Source organism: Lepidochelys kempii, chromosome 1 (assembly GCF_965140265.1).
Source record: "Lepidochelys kempii isolate rLepKem1 chromosome 1, rLepKem1.hap2, whole genome shotgun sequence".
NCBI classification, from domain to species: domain Eukaryota; kingdom Metazoa; phylum Chordata; order Testudines; family Cheloniidae; genus Lepidochelys; species Lepidochelys kempii.
The window spans coordinates 36343644-36366273 of NC_133256.1; the positions used below are offsets into that span (position 1 = coordinate 36343644).

Here is a 22630-nt window from a genome sequence, read left to right on the forward strand (position 1 = left end):
GAAACTGCAGAAGACATTATATATACACAGAGACCATGAAACAATACCTCCTCCCACCCCACTCTCCTGCTGGTAATAGCTTATCTAAAGTGATCATCAAGTTGGGCCATTTCCAGCACAAATCCAGATTTTCTCACCCTTCGCCCCCCCCCACACACAAACTCACTCTCCTGCTGGTAATAGCCCATCCAAAGTGACTACTCTCTTTAAAATGTGTATGATAATCAAGGTGGGCCATTTCCAGCACAAATCCAGGTTTTCTCACCCCCCCCACCCCCCACCAAAAACCACACACACAAACTCACTCTCCTGCTGGTAATAGCTCATCCAAAGCGACCACTCTCCCTACAATGTGCATGATAATCAAGGTGGGCCATTTCTAGCACAAATACAGGTTTTCTCACCCCCCACCCCATACACACACAAACTCACTCTCCTGCTGGAGAATGGGGTGGGAGGAGGTATCGTTTCATGGTCTCTGTGTATAAATAATGTCTTCTGCAGTTTCCACAGTATGCATCCGATGAAGTGAGCTGTAGCTCACGAAAGCTAATGCTCAAATAAATTGGTTAGTCTCTAAGGTGCCACACAAGTACTCCTTTTCTTTTTGCGAACACAGACTAACACGGCTGTTACTCTGAAACCTGTCATTATATACACAGAGACCATGAAACGATACCTCCTCCCAGCCCACACTCCTGCTGGTAATAGCTCATCTAAAGTGATCATCAAGTTGGGCCATTTCCAGCACAAATCCAGGTTTTCTCACCCTCCGCCCCGCCCCCCCCCCAACTCACTCTCCTGCTGGTAATAGCCCATCCAAAGTGACCACTCTCTTTAAAATGTGTATGATAATCAAGGTGGGCCATTCCCAGCACAAATCCAGGTTCTCTCAACCCCCCACCCCCCTCCAAAAACCACACACACAAACTCACTCTCCTGCTGGTAATAGCTTATCCAAAGTGAGAACTTTGGATAAGCTATTACCTCCTCTGTGTATATATAATGTCTTCTGCAGTTTCCACAGTATGCATCCGATGAAGTGAGCTGTAGCTCACGAAAGCTCATGCTCAAATAAATTGGTTAGTCTCTAAGGTGCCACAAGTACTCCTTTTCTTTTTGTGAATACAGACTAATACGGCTGTTACTCTGAAATCTGAGGGTGAGCTTTACCTGCATTTAGTTTCTTACTGTATTAGGCTTAGACTTGCGTGTTTTTGTTTTGTTTTGCTTGGTAATTTATTTTATTCTGTCTGTTATTACTTGGATTTTTATATTTAATAAAATCACTTTTTACTAATTAATTAACCCAGAGTATTTATTAATACTGGGGGGAGGGGAACAGCTGTGCATATCTCTCTATCAGTGTTATAGAGGGCGAACAATTTATGAGTTTACCTTGTATAAGCTTTATATAGGGTAAAACAGATTTATTTGGGGTTTGGACCCCATTGGGAGCTGGGTATCTGAGTGCTAGAGACAGGAGCACTTAAACTGTTTTCAGTTAAGCCTGCAGCTTGTGGGGGACGTGGTTCAGGCTTGGATCTGTGTTTGCAGCAGGCAAGCATGTCTGGCTCAAACAAGGCAAGGTACTGAAGTCCTAAACTGGCAGGGGAAACAGTCTCAGAGGTAGTCTAGTGTCGCAGAAAAACACAGTTCTCACTCTCAGGTTGGGTGCAGCAAGTCAGATACACTTTATTATCTCAAGCAATTGCACAGAGGGAGAGAGTGCACTGGGACACAGGGTTTCCCCCACCTAGGCAGGTCTCTCTAAAGATAAACAATTAGAGCAAGCATTTATACCTTTATTACAGACAATCAGCAACAGCTGCATATTGTTTATACATATTCCTTCATTAGATCTTATTTTTCTCACCAATTTCTCTTATAGTCTACATTCTATTCTTATCTAATACAAGGTCACAACAGCCTCTTTCACAGTTCTTTTCCCACTCGCTTCGCACTATCCCTGCTTCTACAAATCTCGTGTTATTAAAGCTAGAGTTAGCCTGACTCCTGCTCATTTCAGAGGCCTGCATCCAAATTCCCTTTATCTACTTCCACACTAGACACATCAGGTGGCAGTCCCAAAGGGGCTTTCTGTGAGCCAACCTGTCACAAGGTGCTCAAATACTATGTTAATGAGGGTTTTACAGGCACATAGATAAGTAGTTGCAATTTATAAACTATAGGGCCGAAAGAGAGCTTGACCTCAGGGTCATCTAGTCCATCTTCCCATGCTGAGGCAGGACATATATACCTAGAAAGACCATCCCTGACAGCCTGTTCTTAAAAACATCCAACAATGGGGATTCTACAAGATCACGTTGTTAATCTATTCCAGTACTTAATTATCCTTAAGTTTTTCTTAATATCTAAGGTAAATCTGCAGATTAAGCCCATTACAGTACTTCTTGTTTTACCTTCAGTGGACACGGAGAACAATTGATCAGCATCATCTTTGTAACAGCCCATAATCTATTCAAAGACTTATGTCCCTCCCTCAGTCTTCCTTTCTCAAGGCTAAACATGTCCTGTTCTTTAACCTTTCCTCAGAGGTCATATTTTCTAAGTCATTTTAGTTGCTCTCCTCTGAACTCGCTCCAATTTGTCCACATCTTTCCTAAAGTGTGGCACCCAAAATTGGAGAGTTCTCCAGCTGAAGCATCACCAATTCCAAGTAGAGCAGAAAAATTTCCTCCTATGTCTTACATACAACACTCCAGTGCATGCACCCCAGAACAATATTTGCCATTTTTGCAACTGCATCGCATTTCTGGCTCATATTAAGTTTTGATCCATTACAACCCCAGATCTTTTTCTGCAGTATTACAAAATTGGAAGTAACTGGCTAGGCAGTATTTGTGCATTTGATTTTTTTCCTTCCGAAGTGTAATCCTTTACATTTGTCTTTATTAAATTCCATCTTGTTGATTTCCAGTTCTCCAATTTATCAATGTCCTTCTGAATTCTAATGCTGTCCTCCAAAGTGCTTACAACCCCTCCCAGATGGGTGTCATCCATAAATTTTATAAGCATACTTTCTGCCCCCTTATCCCAATCATTAATGAAAATATTTACTAGTGCAGAACACCACTAAATAATGTCCTCCCAGTTTGATAATGAACCACTAATAACTAAGGCTACGATTTAGTCATGGGTATTTTTAATAAAAGTCATGGAAGGTCATGGGCAATAAACAAAAATTCTGCCTGTGACCTGTCCAGGACTTTTACTATAAATACCCCTGACTAAATCATAGCTGGGGAGCACTGCTGCTCTGGGGGGTCCCGGGGGAGCCGCTGCTCTGGGGCAACACAGGGGGCCACTGCTGGGGGAGTGCTGCTGGGAAGGACCAGGAGGCTGCTGCTCTATGGGGTGCCCCTGAGGGGGCGCTGCTCTGGGGGGGTATGTCAGGGCCAGCGGCACAAGCTGCTGGCGGCCACTAAGCAGCAGCTGCTCCGGCCACCCCTCAGGGCTACCCTGCTTCCCCTGCTACTCCGGCCGTCCCCGGACCTTTGCTAGGGGCCACAGAGCTGCAACTGCTCCTGCCGCCCCTGGGACCACTGCTCAGGTGATCTCGGGGGCCAGCTGCACCAGTTGCTGCTTGGGTGGTCCCCAGGGCCAACTGTTCGGGGCCGCCCAAGCAGCACCCAATGCAGCTGTCCCCAAGGCAGCTCCAGCCAATGCGACTGGCTGCGGAGCCACCCAAGTGCCTGGCTGCAGAGCCGCTCCAGCAGTAGCTAGTGTGGATGTCCCTGGGGGCTGCCTGAGCAGCTGTCCCTGAGGCCAGCTGCTTGGGTGGCCCTGGGGCCAGCCACATGGGCCACTGCAGAAGTCACAGAAAGTCACAGAATCTGTAACTTCTGCGATCTCCATGACAGATACGGAGCCCTATTAATAACTACTCTGAGTACAGTTTTTCAACCAGTTGTGCATTTACCGTCATACTTTGGGAAGCAATCCAGAGCAGTAAGGGATTGTGTCATCACTGGACGGCAATCCTGGGTTCCTCACCATGCTTCGCTAATTTAGGTCACAGCATGCGACACTCATAGTCAGCCTACAACTGTGCAGGTCACACCCTGAGTGTACGTGTGCTAGACAGCTCTGACCCCAGTAGCCCATTTAGATTTCCACACCCTCACTTTGGCTTCCACCAGCCTTGGTTACAACCAGCAAGGTGACCCCAACATGCTCCCATTACTGGATTTTCCCAAAACCATATGCCATGAAGTGTCCAGCCCTCACCTGGACCACTCAGAGAAATAATAAGGTTTGTTGCTCCTTGAAAGAAACAAAAGCACATTACAGCTTATTAACTGCGGTAAAACCTTCAAACACAGCATTGAGTTGGTTTATAGTGAAAATAAAACAAATGTATTAACAAAATATACATAGACTAAGTGAGTTCAGGTATGAGGAATGAAGACAGAAAGAGAAATAAAACAAAATATACTTTCCAGTGGCTAAGACTAAACTAGCTACAGTCTTCGTTCTACCCAGATTTCTTGCCAATCTTTCTTCTTTCCAGCCCTGGCTGACTTTCTCTCAGTTAAGACTTTCCACAGAAGCACAAAGGATTGGTTTCCCTTGTCTTCATAGATGAAATATATTTGCCTAAGCAGGTTTCTCATTTACATCCAGTTGCCAGAGACTTCAACTCTCCCTTGGTTGAAAGACCCATCTTTCTCAGCTTGCAAGTACTCTGTTCCTTTGTGTCTGTCTAGTGATGGATGTCATAGATGGCTTCTTTCTTTCTTATACCTTCCAAAGTTCAATGACCTTATTTCAAGAGGCAGGGTGACCTCACTCCTTTTTTCTATCTCTGTGGACTTCCTGTTACCCTGTATGCTGTATGTAAGTGGGGCTTCCATTGTTTTGATTACCCCATGCTTAATTTAAATGGGAGACAAGTAAATAGCTGTGATATTCTCTCCTCTCTGGGAGAGACCAGTTTCTCCCTTTGTATGGACACAGACTGTAAAACCTAATATCAATGAGTATCCATAATTCCTTATATAGTGTTAATACATATATTTTACAATGAAATTAATCATCACTGTGTCATAGGCTTTCATAAAACACCTCACTTGATAAACTTTTATAATACAGTAAGATTATATGTAGTCAGTAGATTCAGTTGCTTATCACGTGAGGTTCAGACCCCCAGTCTTTATATCCCAGATAAAGTTTCTCTTCCCTACTGGAAGCTGTTCCTCCCCTATTTGTTAGCTTGACCTTCATTGTCTCTGCTTGACGACCAGGCTGGGCAGAGACACAAACACATTCCTTTGTTCTCCTCATGGTATGCCTGGTTTAAATACATTTTAGTTGTAATTTCAGCATGTATCCATAACTTAATACACACTACATACATACATCACAAAAGAATATTAATGATCAAGGAGTTATTAGTTTTACAATTACATACTACATGACACCTTTTAGATCCAGATATATTCATAGGGAGTTGGGGTATGCTGAATTGGTTAGGTCAGCTGAAACTCATCAGCTGATACCAGGGAGCCCCTTTCCCTCTGGCACTGGGGTGCTCTTAGGATCACACCCATATTATAGTAATTTCATCTAGACTACATTGTGATGGGTTGGACTCCTTGGGAAGCCACCTGATGTGCTGAGATACCACTGAATCTATCTGTTCTGCCAGTATGGGCCCTCTTTAACCTCTCTTGCTGAGCCAGGCTCTTAAAACCTCCTCTAACACACACACAGGCAGGGCCACACCCAGCTGTAGATCAGCTCTGAGAAGACTCAGTTTAAGGGACTTGCTCCAGCACTCAGATGTCCACCTCCCTTGGAGTGCAAACCCAAAGATATATTATGAAATTCACCTCCTCCCTCAATGTGGAGAGAGGTGTGCACACTTCTTACCCCCACAGTTAGAAATGACAGAAACTGGGTTTAATAATAAACAAAACAAATTTTTAACTATAAAAGGCAGATTTTAAGTGGTAAAGGGGGTAACAAACAGAACCAAGCAGATTACTAAGCAAATGAAATTAAACACGCAAACTAAGCTAGTTTCACTAAAGAAATTGGTTACAGATAGTACTTCTCACCCTAGATATTGTTGCAGGCAGTTTGCAAAGTTTCTGTGGTTCAGAGTTCCAGTTATATTCCTTTTCAGACTGGACCCCTCTCTCAGTCTGGAGTCCTCCCTTGCCTTCCCTTTTGCAGTCTTTCTTCTTGGGCAGACAGCCATGGAGAGGAGGAGTCCTGTTTGCCTTCCTCCCCACCCTGAAATAGGATTTACATAAGGCGGGAATCCTTTGTTTCCCAAACTTGACCCTACCCCCCTTCCCTCATAGTGGAAAGTTACTAGAAGTCCCAGGTAATGTTTTAGTATCAGCTGACAAGACCACCGGACGACAGCTTCCATGAGTAAGTGGCAGTATGGAGCATCCACTGGAAGGCCAGGCTTTTCACAGTCCATTGTCCTCACTAATGGGCCATCCGCCCTGTCTGGCTTTTCCATTGTTGTACCTGAAGTGTTAGCAGTGGGCATCACCCAAAGTAGCATAGTTGAAATACAGATACATAGTCAATATTCCTAATTTCAGATACAGAAATGATATAGGCATACAAATTGGATAATCACATTCAGTAAATCATAACCTTTCCAATGATATCTCACATGCGCCATTTTGCATAAAGTATATCTCAGTTGTGTCATTCATATCATAAGCATATTTTCATAAGGAATATGAAATGCAATGTCACACACATTTCCCTAGTTTGCTTATGAGAAAGTCATGTGGGACTGCATCAAAATCTTTACTAAAATTAAGTTATACTGGATGTACTGCTTCCCCACATCCACTAGGCCATTAACCCTGTTAAAGAAAGAAATTACATTGGTTTGGCATGATTTGTTCTTAACCAGTCTGTGTAGGTTATTATTTATCACTCTGTTATCCCCTAGGTGCTTGCAAATCGATTGTTTAAGAACATGTTCCAGTAGTTTTCCAGGCATAAAACTTAGGCTGACTTGTCTATAATTCCCTGGGTCCTTTTGTTCCTCTTTTTGAAGACAGATACTATGTTTGCCCTTCTCCAGTTCTCTGGAGTCTTCTCTGTCTTCCATTAGTTCTTGAAGATAATCATGCTAATGAGTCCAAGATTGCTTCAGTTAGTTTCTTATGTACCCTTAGGGTGAATTTCCTCAGGTGCTGCTGACTTGAATACATCTAATTTAGCTAAATATTCTTTAACCTTCCCCATTGTTGTTAATATTGTGTTGAGTATCTGGTCAGAATTTACCTTGTGAAGACTGAAGCAAAATAGGCATTAAACATCTCAGCTTTCTTGATGTCATCCATTATTATCTTTTCTTCCCAGCTAAGTAGTGGACCTACATTTTTCTTTGTCTACTCTTGCTCCTAATGTACTTATAGAACCTCTTCTTATTGTCTTTTATGTCCCTTGCTAGGAGCCTTAGCCTTTCTGATTTTCTCCCTACATCTTGTGCTATATTTTTGTACTCATCCTCAGCATGTTGTCCATGTTTCCACTTTTTATAGGATTTCTTTTTGATTTTCAGGTCATTAAAGAGCTCCTGATGCAGCTGTATTGGCCTTTTACTAGTCTTCCTTCCTTTTCTTCTCATTGGGATAGTTTGCTCCTGTGCTGTTAATATTTTCTTTGAAAAACTGCCAGCTCTCCTGAATTCTTTTGTTCCTTGGATTCTCTTCTGGTGGGACCCTACCTACCTACCAGTTCTCTGAGTTTGTTAAAGACTACTTTTTTGAAATCCATTGGCCTTATTCTGCTTCTCTCACTCCTTCCTTTCCTTAGAACCATGAAGCCTATTATTTTATGATCACTTTCATCCAAGTTGCCTTGCTCCTTCAAATTCACAATCACTTCCTCACTGCTATTCAGAATCAAGTCTAAAATGGTTGTCCCCCTGTTTACTTCACCCACCTTCTGAAACAAGAAGTCCCCAACACATTCTAAGAACCTTCTGGAAATTTTGTGTTTTGCTGTATTACTTTTCCAATAGATGTCTGGGTAGTGGAAGTCCCCCAATACTCCCATGCTTTGTGTTTTGGATATTTCTGTTATTTGTTCTAGAAATGCCTCATTCGCCTCCTCCTCTTGATTTGGAGGTCCATAGTAAACCCCTACCATGACATTGCCCCAGTTTTTTTCCCTTTTTATCTTCACCCAGGGACTTTCAACTGGTTTGCCTCTCACCTGCTTCAGGACCTCAGAACAAGTGTACATTCTGGATGTATAATGCCCAGAGGTGCATTAAGGTTAATGGGGGCTCTTGGTAAAAAGAACTTTTGAGCCCCCCACAACTCTATCACTATAGGGCCCCGCCCTCTGCTCCTCCTCTCCCCCAAGGCCCCACCCCTTGGCTAGGCCAGAAGCTGGAGCCAGGCTGTGGTAAGAGCCGCAGCACCTGCCCAGGCAGACAAGTCACTGTGGGGAGCCCAAGGGCACCGGAACCTTTGTAAAAGTAGAGGGGCTAAGGCCAAAGTGGCAGAGGAATCCCCCCCATCACCTCTGGGCCCCACTGCCTCCCCCACTCATTCCCCGAGCTCCCTTTCATCCCAGGCCCACCCCACTCCTTGCTTCTTGACCACAGCGCTTCCCTGACCACAGTGCCCACCGGTTAAGCCGCCCTTGTGTTCACCTTATTTTGAAACTCCACTGCCTTCATGGATTGGCATCAGGGGATCCCTGCTTCAAAGTTCTTACAATCTAGTACAGATAGCCAAAAGAGTTCAGAAGACATACTGCATCAAGTACCAGAACGAGTCTGAGGTTTTCATTTTATTCAAATTAGGTCTTCCCTCAGGTTTTCGACAATTTGGTAGTGCAGCACCATCATGTTTTAGAATTACGACTCAGAACATGGCCGGTTGTGCCTTTACTATTTCCATTTACAGATAGGGTATGCCTCCTGTCCTGGATCACAAATGTGGACTAAGAAAACAAGCAATTACAAGAGCTCATAGTTGGCCTAACTTGTGTAGGTGATATGGATCTCTGAGCTATAACATTTCATGCACCTGTTTCAGTGGAAAAATAGCTGACATTCTACCCTAGCAGAGGATTACTTTAATCAGGCAGAGATCAAATATGAGGACACATCTTGAATTTGGAGGTGTGGCTGACAGGGATGACATGTTCCAGTCTGCCTATGTAGTTTCACTGGAACCTATGGCAACAAAATGTTCCAGTATAGGATGTACAATCTTGATAAGAGTAAAGGTTTCATGTTACAACTTTAAGATGAAAGACCTCTGAACTTCTGTTAACCAAGTGTTGGCAATATTGCTAACAGTTAAAAATCTGACAAATCACAAAGTGTGTTGTTAAGTTTAGGTCTTAGCTCAATACGTGTCCCGCTGGTCTGGGAGCATGTGAGAGGTCATGACTCACGTTCAGAGCTGACACTACTACAAGCAAGCAGAACATGCTTAGGACACAAAAGGGCTTAGTAACTGTTTTGAGTGGGTGACTTTCAAAGGCTACAGGTACAATATTTGCTGGCTTTTCTAGCACACTGGGCTCTGCTCTGTAGTAATACCCTCCAGCTAACTCAGAGGTGGTTTGTTGAGTTCCTACAGGAACTAAATGAGTCCTCTTCAGCTGGATGGGCAAGTCCAGCCAATGAAGGGTTCTTGGGAAGCGGAAAGCAAAAGGGATCCACAGACATCTCTTCAAAAGAAGTAATTTCTCATACGTAGGCAGTGAATCCATTCTGAAGAAACCTGAAAAATACAACAATTGCATGTGTATAGCTTTTGTAGATTATAAAAGACAGATTAAGTGGAAATAGATGCAGTATTGTGCACCGTGGAAGGATGTCAAGTAGAAAAACTATATTTATATTTCCTCCCTCCCTTTTTCCTTACACTACTGGAAGATGGACTGAAGTGGAAATTAATTTCCACCAGTATTTTATTACAAAAATTACATCTTTTTGAGCCTGATCCTACTCCTATTTATGTTAATGTCAGCTTAGTGTATATCTTCCTTTACTGTATTATTGTATAACCTGGTTTTACTTGTGGAGGTGCTATTGGGTGTTAATTATGACTGAATCATAGAAACTAAAGATGGGAAAAATTATTGGGTCAGCTTGTCCTTTCCTTGCTGCCAGAAAGGATGGCACCCTCTCATCCCCTCCAGTATAGCTCTAAGGGAAAATCCTGGCCTCACTGAAATCAATGTGAGTTTTGTCATAGTCATTGACTTCAGTGGGGCCAGGGTTACACCTCGAATCTTTTGTCCAATCTGTCTTGAAATATATATGTATCTATGTTTTTCATATAATACATATTATAGTGATGGGCAAGTGAGGTCTTAATTTCTTAAACTGCTTGCTTAAAGAGACTATTTTGCAAGTAAATCGCCCTCTTAGGACATTTTTTCTAAACACTCATCTTAATTTTTCCTATGCTGTTTCATCATTATTGTAACTCTTTGTTTTACTCTATATGGTCACCCTCAACAATTCTTTTCCTTTTGTTGGTGATACCTTAAAATTCTGGTAGATGATCATTCTATACCCACTTAAGTTCCAGTCCTGCTCCCATTGAAGTCAATGAAGGTTAAATGCGGACTTTAATGGGAGCAGGATGAAGAGACTTTATTTATTGTTTATAGAATCATAGAAGATTAGGGTTGGGAGACCTCAGGAGGTCATCTAGTCCAACCCCCTGCTCAAAGCAGGACCAACCCAAGGTAAATTATCCCAGTCAGGGCTTTGTCAAGCTGGGCCTTAAAAACCTCTAAGGATGGAGATTCCACCACCTCCCTAGGTAACCCATTCCAGTGCTTCACCAACCTCCTAGTGAAATTGTTTTTCCTAATAGCCAACCTAGACCTCCCCCACTTGAGACCATTGCTTCTTGTTCTGTCATCTGCCACCACTGAAAACAGCCTAACTCCATCTTCTTTGGAACCCCCCTTCAGGTAGTTGAAGGCTGCTATCAAATCCCCCCCACTCTTCTCTTCTGAAGACTAAATAAGCCCAGTTCCCTCAGCCTCTCCTCATAAGTCATGTGCCCTAGCCCCCTAATCATTTTCATTGCCCTCCGCTGGACTCTCTCCAATGTGTCCACATCCTTTCTGTAGTGGGGGGCCCAAAACTGGACACAGTACTCCAGATGTGGTCTCACCAGTGCCGAATAGAGGGGAATAATCACTTCTCTTGATCTGCTGGCAATGTTCCTTCTAATTCAGCCCAATATGCCATTAGCCTTCTGGGCAACAAGGGCACACTGTTGACTCATATCCAGCTTCTTGTCCACTGTAATCCTCGCGTCCTTTTCTGCAGAATATTAGCAACATTAATCTTTCCTCATATCATGCCATGTATCATCCTGAATGGTTTGTTTGTTAAGAAGATCCAAACAAATAAAACACTTTAAAAAGAAATCCTGAAGCATATAATATAGTGACAATACGCTAATGAGAGGGAAATGAACAATGGCCTGTGATGGGATATTAGATGGGGTGGGATCTGAGTTACCCAGGAAAGAATTTTCTGCAGTATCTGGCTGGTGAATCTTGCCCATATGCTCAGGGTTTAGCTGATCGCCATATTTGGAATTTTCCTCCAGGGCAGATTGGAAGAGGCCCTGGAGGTTTTTTGCCTTCCTCTGTAGCATGGGGCACGGGTCACTTGCTGGAGGATTCTCTGCTCCTTGAAGTCTTTAAACCATGATTTGAGGACTTCAATAGCTCAGACATAGGTGAGAGGTTTTTCGCAGGAGTGGGTGGGTGAAATTCTGTGGCCTGCGTTGTGCAGGAGGTCAGACTAGATGATCAGAATGGTCCCTTCTGACCTTAGTATCTATGACTCTATAAGTGGGGAGGTTAGGCAAAGAGATACTGTCTCACTGAATCTTGTCAGAAAGACATTCAAAATCTTTGAATAAGAAAAAGAGGGCACAAAAGTACAAAAAACTAAAAGTACTCAATATTTTGGGATGACACTACTGTTTGGTTTGAAAGACCAAAGAACTTTGAAACAATGATCAAAGAGCTGAATGCAAGTAATATGTTAAGAATGTAAAGTATCAATGCCAAGAATTCTGTTTGATTGCAGGCCAAAGTACACGAACTCCCAAGTAAAAACAGCTTTCTGAAATGAGCCCTCATCTCCATCTGTGCCAAAGTAACACTTATTAGAGGAAATAGGTTTTGGTCAATTTTATATTCAGTTGAAATGTAAAGATAATACAAAAACATGTAACTTATTATACAAATATATAGATATAAAGATAATATAAGTACATGCTTTGGTGCAAAGTGCTACCTAGTCCCCCAGTGAACAAATGATTATCTCCATTGAAGCTATAGATTCTCTCTTGTGTCTGAGCTCTGTTGACTGAAGTGAAGTGAGGGAGCTGGTTTTGGCTTTCTGATCCTCAGACTGCTGGTGCTGAGGCCAGCTCCACTATCTTAATACCAGCAGTGGGTTGCCTTATGCCAGGGGAATGCCCTACTGACCACTTATGGCCAGAATCTGGTTGGTAACTTGGCTCTTTGTCCCAACTGAAAATCTGGCCAGCCAGTCAGTAAGGACTGTTCCAGTGTTAGTGGTTACTGGAGAAAGGAAACTAAATCTCTCTGGCCTGTGGTTCAGTCCAAATCTAAGACCACCTTTCTTAAATCAATTTTCCTCCATAAGCCTCCTCTATCAAGCAGCCACTCTGAGGCCTTTGGACACTATCAGAATACATTTATTACTAATAGCATGCATTTGTGTATGGGAAGAGGAAGGGGGAGAGGTCAAGTTATCCTTTTCTTACTGGGGACCAAGTAGCACAATGCACTTTGTCATGAAGTCCTAAAGTAGAAAAATTATAGGCTTTAAAAATATATTAAAATGATATCTGATTTTGTCTAATTATTTCTCAAGTTTTGTGTACATATTTAACTGGTTTAATTATCTTTTCTCTTCATCTATAGAGTTGGGAATTCTTTGAAAAGCAGATTTCCTTGCACTTTTTAGACTGACAGCTTAAATCTGCACTGACAGTTTTTCAATGGTGCAGAGCACCCGAAGCTTTCATTCACTTCACTGGAAGCTGGTGTTGCTCAGCATCTCTGAAAATCAGAACCTAGACTGGCCAAGTTAATTTGGCTCAGCAGGTTTATTATTAGGCATATATCATTTAAAAGTATTTATGAATTAATTTTGTGAATGTAAGGGGCTAACAACTGACAGGAGCAATTCAAGTGTCTCCATACAGCTATGCCAATTTTGCATATTGCTGCTTTTGTGTAACATCTTTGCCATTCTGATCCTGGGCCTCTCATGACAGGTAATAGAGTGGGGAATTAGAGAAATAATCTTGCAAAATGCTGTGCAGCTTCAGCTCTCGTAAAGCCAGTGGGTGTTGAGGTTGCTTAGTGCACCCAGGAGATGCTCAGTACTTATTAGGTTCTGGCCCAGTAAGAGCCTTCAAACTGACTTTTCACTTGTCATTAACCAATGGTTGTATTTGAACTTAGTTTTTCACCAGCTGAACTCATTCATTAGACCACCTAGCCCTTCTGGAGCTGTTTTTTGTTTTATCTCAAACATGAACACATTGGTTCAAATCCTGCTCCCATAGAAGTCAAAGGGAGTTTTGCCACTGACTCTAGTAGGACCAGGTATCCTGTGGGTTTGTGTCAAAATTGATTCCAGTTACAGGGCATGTAATCATAGAATATTAGGGTTGGAAGAGACCTCAGGAGGACATCTAGTCCAATCCCCTGCTCAAAGCAGAACCAACACCAACTAAATCATCCCAGCCAGGGCTTTATCAAGCCGGGCCATGGAAACCTCTAAGGATGAAGATTCCACCACCTCCCTAGGTAACCCATTCCAGTGCTTCATCACCCTCCTAGTGAAATAGTGTTTCCTAATATCCAACCTAGACCTCGCGCACTGCAACTTGAGACCATTGCTTCTTGTTCTGTCATTTGCCACCACTAAGAACAGCCTAACTCCATCCTCTTTGGAACCCCCTTCAGGTAGCTGAAGGCTGCTATCAAATCCCCCCTCACTCTTCTCTTCTGCAGACTAAATAAGACCAGTTCCCTCAGCCTCTCCTCATAAGTCATGTGCCCCAGCCCCCTAATCATTTTCATTGCCCTCCATTGGACTCTTTCCAATTTGTCCACATCCTTTCTGTAGCGGGGGGCCCAAAACTGGACACAGTACTCCAGATGTGGCCTCACCAGCGCCAAATAGAGGGGAATAATCACTTCTCTCGATCTGCTGGCAATGCTCCTGGTAATACAGCCCAATATGTCGTTAGCCTTCTGGGCAACAAGGGCACACTGTTGACTCAAATCCAGCTTCTCGTACACTGTAATCCCCAGGTCCTTTTCTGCAGAACTGCTGCTTAGCCAGTCGGTTCCCAGCCTGTAGAGGTGCATGGGATTCTTCCTTCCTAAGTGCAGGACTCTGCATTTGTCCTTGTTGAACCTCATCAGATTTCTTTTGGCCCGATCCTCCAATTTGTCTAGGTCACTCTGGATCCTATCCCTACCCTCCAGCATATCTACCTCTCCTCCCATCATAGTGTCATCTATGAACTTGCTGAGGGTGCAATTCATCCCATCATCCAGATCATTAATAAAGATGTTGAACAAAACCGGCCCCAGGACCGATGCCTGGGGCACTCCGCTTGATACTGGCTGCCAACTAGACATCGAGCCGTTGATCACTATCCGTTGAGCCCGACAATCTAGCCAGCTTTCTATACACCTTATAGTCCATTCATCCAATCCATACTTCTTTAACTTGCTGGCAAGAATACTGTGGGAGACCATATCAAAAGCTTTGCTAAAGTCAAGATATATCACATCCACCGCTTTCCCCATATTCACAGAGCCAGTTATCTCATCATAGAAGGCAATCAGGTTGGTCAGGCATATCTTGCCCTTGGTGAATCCATGCTGACTGTTCCTGATCACCTTCTTCTCCTCCAAGTGCTTCAAAATGGATTCCTTGAGGACCTGCTCCATGATTTTGCCAGGGACTGAAGTGAGGCTGACTGGTCTTTAGTTCCCCGGGTTCTCTTTCTTCCCCTTTTTAAATATGGGCATTATATTTGCCTTTTTCCAATCATCTGGGACCTCCCCTGGTTGCCACAAGTTTTCAAAGATAATGTTTAATAATGGCGCTGCAATCACATCAGCCAACTCCGTCAGCATCCTTGGATGCATTAGATCTGGACCCATGGACTTGTGCATGCCCAGCTTTTCTAAATAGTCCCTAACCTGTTCTTTCACCACTGAGGGCTGCTCACCTCCTCCCCCTACTGTGTTGCCCAGTGCAGCATCTGGGAGCTGACCTTGTCTGTGAAGACTAAGGCAAAAAAAAGCATTGAGTACATCAGCTTTTTCCACATCATCTGTCACAATGTTGCCTCCCCCATTCAGTAAGGGTCCCACGCTTTCCGTGACCTTCTTCTTGTTGCTAACATACCTGTAGAAACCCTTCTTGTTACCCTTCACGTCCCTTGCTAACTGCAACTCCAATTGTGCCTTGGCCTTCCTGATTACACCCCTACATGCTCTAGCAATATCTTTATACTCCTCCCTAGTCATCTGTCCAAATTTCTACTTCTTGTAAGCTTCCTTTAACAGATATTCCATCAGACACTTAGGACAACTATACATGGTGACCTACTTTACAGAACCAGTTTGACAACTATTACACATTGGAACATGTCATCAAAGCAGGGTGTAACTTACATTAATGAAAAATACAGCAAACACATTTAGTAATGTATCTGACCTGCTTGAGAGGTTTGGGAATGATCTTCTGTACCTATCAGAAGAAAATTTTTGATATAGAGAGTCAGATCTGTTCACTGGGCATAGATTTGCACATACAAAGGGCCTGGTCCTAGAGGTGCTGAGCAACCACAACTCCCATTGGAGTAAATGGGATATGTGAGTGCTCAGTCCTTGGGCTCTTCACTATGTGATTATAAAAAGACTAAAGAAGTCATTCCAAAAGTCTAATGTATTTTCTGAGTAATATCTAGAAATATGTAGTGGCCTGTTATAACGTCAGACATTATTTTTCTATTTGTTTTTGTTACAGTATTATATGAAGTCTTATTTTTCCTCAGATATTTAACAAATGTCTGATATGTTTCATGAGCTACAAAATATAGCAACAACCCCATAAATTTTACCAATTGTATCTCAAAACAAATGTAGCAGGAAAACTCTTTTCTGCTTTGGATGCTAATTCAGCAAGGAGCTTAAGCACATATCTAACTTTAAGCATGTGCCCAGTTCCATTGACTTCACTGGGATTACTTAAATGCCTGAATTAAGCATGTGTTTAAATTCCTTGCTAAACTGAGACCGGAGACACTGTAAGTAATTATAAACTGAACTATAATGTAAAATAAAACCTACCCCAGTGAGATGCCCTTTTGTATTACTTTGACAATACATGTTTAATACCTTGTCTCCTACTCTGCTATGGATTATGAACTACAGAAGTGTTGTCCATGTTGCATATATAATGTACATATCTATCATGTAACATAAACCAGACTTAAAAATTAAATTATATTTAAAAAAATAAGTATTTCAACAAAACAGAATACAAAGAAGTTAGAACAGGTACAGTAGAGTATCAATAGAAAGTCACTTGAAAATGGAGGGATCTCACTTATCCAGAACAGTATCAAATGCATGAACATATATATATTTTTTAAAATTTTGTTAATGTGATTATTGTGGTGACTAAAATTTTCCATAGGTATGTATTGTGCATATAGTAGGGGCAGCAGCAAAGCTAACTACCCCATAAAATCTCACAATCCTGAAATGAAGAGATTGACTCCGCAGGGATAATGTAGTTCAGTCACCGTGCTCAATTGCTCCTTCTACCTCTTTGGTGATGTTGCCTATGGTAATCAGCTGCTTTCCACCAACTCATTTCTCTTAGGTCAATGAACTGTCATTCTGTAGTAAGAACTTCCAGTCCCTACAGACTTGGACTCAATTCAAACTGGCAACCTATAGTTGAAAGGTACCTGCCCCATTACAGATCCACTGGGCTATACAGCTGACCTTGATAGGTGTTCATTTTGCCAGTAACTGTTTCTATGACTGGAATGAAAATATGACTACTGAAATGAATTGCCTTGCAAAAGAGCATTTAAGCAGTAGTAGTTGCTACAGTCTCAATGAATTCTAGTGAGCTCTTCAGTATCATGTACAGTGTTAGTAATAGTATGTCTGTTAGCATAAATATGCTCTTCTTGATCCCTGGGAGGATTTTCATACTCTGAAATAGCATTTTGCCACAAAGGCACTTCTGTTCTTGCAAACAATCTGAGGTAATTTGGACATCATTCCAAGATAAATGCTCAGGATTAGTCTACATCTTCAGTCTCTGTTATCTGTATTTGAGCATTCCACAATATTTATAAAGCACAGTGAAGTCATATCTACCTGATCTTTATCTGAATTAAGTATCTGTTTTTATACAGAACCAAAAAATAATTACCCATTACATATGTGCCAGGTATCTTGGAGTTTCACCTACTTTCAGGCAGCCCCTGGGTGGTGAGATTGGACTCCTCCTGCTGTGCGTCAAAGACTCAGGGGAGGCTTGACTGAACAAAGAGGAAAAGTTTGTAGAAGGAAATAAGAATTAAAGTAGTTGATGCATGTAAATAAGTGTTGGAATTGATCACTTAAGCTTCACATATGTGAAATGGCCTTATGTAGCAGATCACTAGTAGTGAGCAGTGTGTAGCAGTTGCTTTTTAGTGTAAAATAGAATGGGGATATTGATGTAATTTTGCCATGCTGGTGAAGCATATCTCATGCCTTGTCTACAGTAAAAAGGGTATGTTGGTTTATACCCCAAACAAAATAAGCTATACCAGCAAAAGGACTTTTTTGCCAGTATAACTGTATCTGCACTAGAGCTTTTGCTGGAATATAAATGTTAGTTAGGAGTGTGATTTTTTTTTAATATATTCCTAACCAACATACCTATGATGGCAATCTTTTAAGTATAGATCAAACCTCACTCAAAGCAACAATATTTGACTTTCTTTTCATAAGAACAATAGCAGCTTTGATTTCCATTCAGAGGAACTATGGTCTTGATCCTCCAAGATGCTGATTTGATAGTAGCCATTGTGGCTGCCACTGGGGATTGAATCTAGCACCTCTGGAGCTAAAAATACAAGACTCCACAACTTGAGTCACAGAGGTAGGTGTTTTAGCTGGGGGCTGTACCTGACATATTTTCAGTGGATCACACATATGTTAAGAGGGATACATCATGCACACTGACCAGTGGGTTACACTGAGCGCTCTATCCCTGCTCTACAAGTTAAGCACATTCTTAAATTTGAAGTACACGAGTAGTCCCAATGCCTACTTAAAATTAAGCACATGCTTGCTTGCTTTTGCTGGATCACAATAAGCATTCTCAGCACTTTACTAGATTAAGTCCTATAGGATTTTCACATGTAAATAAAGCTAAGCATGTGCTTAAGCACTTGTGGGATCAGAGCCTGTTTGTGTAAATTCAGTTTAACTCTTCTTCTTTCGTATTGCTGGTGTAGAGCAGGAACTTTAGGATTTGTTGAGTTGCTGCTCTGATGACTGGGAAATCGCTGAGAGATGTTTGGTCACCAAGTTGATGGCATTCGTCATGAATTCTCACTTAATAAAGTGGGCTACATGAAGACTGCCAACTTCCACTCCAGTTTTACTCCAGTTAGTCAAAAATAGCTCAGCATGGGTTTTATCTGATTTCTATTTATGCTCTCTGTGCATTGCACAAACAGAGTACACTGCTCCCAGTTTTTGCAATCTTTTAAAAGCCTACATTAAAATATCCTCACAACTCAGTGAGTGAATGTCACCAATACTACATATATAATAATTTTTCTTTTGCCTGTTTATGTTCCAAACTTAATGATCTTCTACATTTGTTTATTTGTTTGTTACAGTGATCCCACCTATCCAAGTGAATTATTCCACCTTCTCCTTTATTTATTTGAACAGGAGCTGGCAGCAGTTCCACTTTTTGCTAATTTTTACCATATAACAAAGTTTGTGATAAGTTTTAACTTACTATATTACACTATATTGCTACTTTGCAATTTCACACTTTGACATTTGAACTGTATCAAAAGCTTTTACAAAAAATACTAAGAGGTGAGATACTTCACTGCCAGCAGATTTTTTTTAATTGAATTAAAGTGTGCTGTGGTTCTGAGCTTGGGTAAAAAAGTATCTAGAACTGGTGACAAATTATATTTGAAATTCTAGAAATTTGAGGTATTGTGCATAAAAAGTTTCTCAATTCCCCTAGTCAGCAACATTACCTTTTCAAGAGTTCACTTCATAAGAAATTGATGGGAGTGCTGAAAATTGGACTATGCACTAGCAAGTCAATCTGAATGTCTAAAATTATTTTTATGCTAAATACTCAGGATATTTAAGCAGACAAAAGTGTATGCAACCTTTTGACACGAGTGAAACGCACCCATATTTGGAGAAACCAATATAGCAGCCAAGAAACAAGTTTCAACTGGTGGGATTCCTTCTAGTCTTTTTTGGGGAACAGAGTTGCCCCCAGGTCACCTCCTGCAGAATAGACAGTGTGGGCCACCGGATAGGGTGGAAACTGACTGTTAGGAGATCTGTGTTCTATTTCTGACTCTGCTAGTGACTTGATGTGTGACTTTGGCCAAGTTACTTTACTTCTCTATGCCCATTTCCCTTCCCAACCGTAGTCTGTCATCTATTTAGATTGCAAACCCTTCAGGTTTACACAACACAAACACTGTGTTTATGCAGCACCTAGCATATAGGGCCCCAAATCTCATTTGGGGTTTCTAGACACTACTATAATACAAATGAATACTAATAATCTCCTTAACCTTGTGGATGTCCCAAGATCTGATACCCACAAAGGGAAGGAGTCTATGTATGAAGAGCGATCAGTGGAGTTGCATGGGGTGCAGGTCAATGCAAAATCTGACCTACTACATTTTTCCAGCCAAGGAAAAATAGGTGTTAGAATCATCATTGAGACTGACCAGGAAACTTTCATATAAACTCAAAATGAATGGATACCCACAGAACCAATACACTTTAAAGGAAGGTGTTCATTGTTGGTTCCACTGCACTTAGAAAAGTGAGGACTGGGTTAGCAGGAAAGCAACAAGGACAAAAGGGCTAATTCTTCTCTCCATTGATGTAAATCAGGAGTAACTCATTGAAGTCAATGATCTTTCACTGAAAATCAGGCCCTAAGAGACATTTTAGCTTGAATTACTCTTGAGCAACTCCAGTGATGGCAGTGCAATGTACAATCAGTGTAACTGAAGGCAGAATCTAAACCAAAAAATGGGGAACTCTTTACTTTTAAGCATACAGGACTTGAATTTCCTTTCCCATATCTTTAATCAGGGGTAACTTTATCAAAGGCACTGGGAGATAACTAGTGTAAGTGAAAAGAGAATCAGGCCCATAAAGGTGAGACAAAGATTACCTCTTCACTTTTGAAGCTCCATCTGCAACTTTTCTGCACACGGATTATTTTAACTATGACTGTGTGTTCTGTTACAGATGTTGGTTCTTCTTGCAATAGTAAATGACATCTTACATACAAAGAACCACTTTTTCCCTATTTCTTTTTAAGCAGTGCATACAATTAGTGCCTTTTCTCTTTAAAGTATTACTATACATATAATACTTTCTTTCCTTGTGCAGTAATCAACAGCTAAACATTCATATCCAATTATTATTTGAATAAGGGCCCAGGTCTTAAAAATCACACACATTCAACAGTATTTGATATAATCACAGACAAAAGATTCTTTCTTGTTCATGACTTTTAAAGAAAACATTCAGCTAAATAAAACCTTTCACTTCAACACAGAACACCTTTGTACATGCTGCCTACGTAAGTGAGCTGATGATAACCTAAGGCAGGGGTAGCCAACCTCTGCTCTGGAGCCACATGCGGCTCTTCAGAGGTTAATATGTGGCTCCTTGCATAGGTGCTGACTCCAGGGCTGGAGCTATAGATACTAACTTTCCAATGAGCTGGGTGGTGCTCACTGCTCAACCCACTGCTCTGCCCCAGGTCTGCCCCCACTCCGTCCCTTCCCCCAAGGCCCCTGCCCCTTCCCCCGAGCCTGCCTTGCCCTCACTCCTCCCTCCTCTCCCACAGAGCCTCCTGTGCATGCAAAATAGCTGATTGAGGCAGGCAGGAGGCTCTGACTGGTGGGGCTGCCGGTGCGCAGGAGGCACTAGAGGCTGGAGGACAGGAGCTGATGGGGGGCTGCTGACGTATTGCTGTGGCTCTTTGGCAATGTACATTGGTAAATTCTAGCTCCTTCTCAGGCTCAGGTTGGCCACCCCTGACCTAAGGCCTGGTCTATACAAGAAAATTTGGTTGGTTTCACTACATTGATCAAGGATATGAAAAAGCCTGAGCAGCATAATTAAACCAACCTAGGTCTCTGTGTAGACAGCTCAAGGCCAACAAACTAAATTCTTCCATCAGCCTAGTTACTGCCTCTCGGGGAGGTGGATTACCTACACTGATGGGAGAACGCCTCCCATCAGCTTAGATAGTGTCACTGAAGTACTATAATGGCACAGCTGTGCCACTGTAGCATTTTAAGTGTAGACAAGCCCTTAGTTATTTATGTAATGATCCTTTTCTTTATCATTTCTTTGTATGTTCTGATAAATGCTTGAACAGATGATATATAGTCTCAATGGTATCTCTTGTCTCTGATATCCGTTTGAGGAGCATATGCTTGAAAGGATGAATGCTTGATATTAACATTTCATCAGACCGCCTTTGATTATTATTATTTTTTCATTTGCTAAGTATAACTGGAACGGGCCACCCAAATATCCTGTGAGAACCTGCTTCAATACCAAAATAAAACCCCCTCCGACATTAGAACCTGACTTGTTACCTATACTGCCCCACACTGGAACCCATATGGGGTATCATCCAACAATTATGACCCATACTCTGTGGGGTCCCAATCATTAAAGAAATCTTGCCTGACCCCCTCTTCTGGCCTTCAACCAACTCCCCAAGCTCATCATCAGAAGCAAGCTCCCCACAGACCAGAACATATCAACTCAAAGCAGCACCAGACCCTACAGAACAACAGATGTAAAACCTGCAGACACATCTTCACTGCTACAATGATCAACACCCTCCTCCCCCAACACAGCTTTCTTGATCCATGGGTCCCACACATGCCTATCAAAATATGTGGTATATTTCATCCAGTGCACTAAATGCCTCAATAATAACTATGTGGGTGAAACCAGATACTTAGGGCCCTACACCAAATTCACGGCCATGAAAAATGTGTCACGGACCGTGAAATCTGGTCTCCTCCTGTGAAATCTGGTCTTTTGTGTGCTTTTACCCTATTCTATACAGGTTTCCTGGGGGAGACCAGCATTTCTCAAATTGGGGGTCCTGACCCAAAAGGAAGTTGCAGGGGGGTTGCAAGGTTATTTTAGGTGGGTTGCAGTATTGCTACCCTTACTTCTGCTCTGCCTTCAGAGCTGGACAGCCAGAGAGTGACAGGTGTTGGCCGGGCAC

General features: G+C 42.1%; 1 protein-coding gene across 7 annotated transcripts in view; it reads right to left on the reverse strand.

The window, feature by feature from the left end:
* Positions 1-8787: 8787 nt before the first annotated feature.
* Positions 8788-22630, reverse strand: part of POGLUT3 (protein O-glucosyltransferase 3) — a 41809-nt gene continuing 27966 nt past the window's right edge. For 3 of the 7 annotated variants that reach the window (XM_073339096.1, XM_073339062.1, XM_073339056.1), the window contains exons 9-11: positions 17525-17633; positions 11163-11314; positions 8788-9749 (exon numbers count right to left, since the gene is read on the reverse strand). The gene's annotated coding sequence lies outside the window, so the exon portion shown is untranslated. The remainder of the gene's footprint in view (positions 9750-11162; positions 11315-17524; positions 17634-22630) is intronic. The other 4 variants (XM_073339082.1, XM_073339072.1, XM_073339086.1 and 1 more) reach the window with 3 other exon arrangements.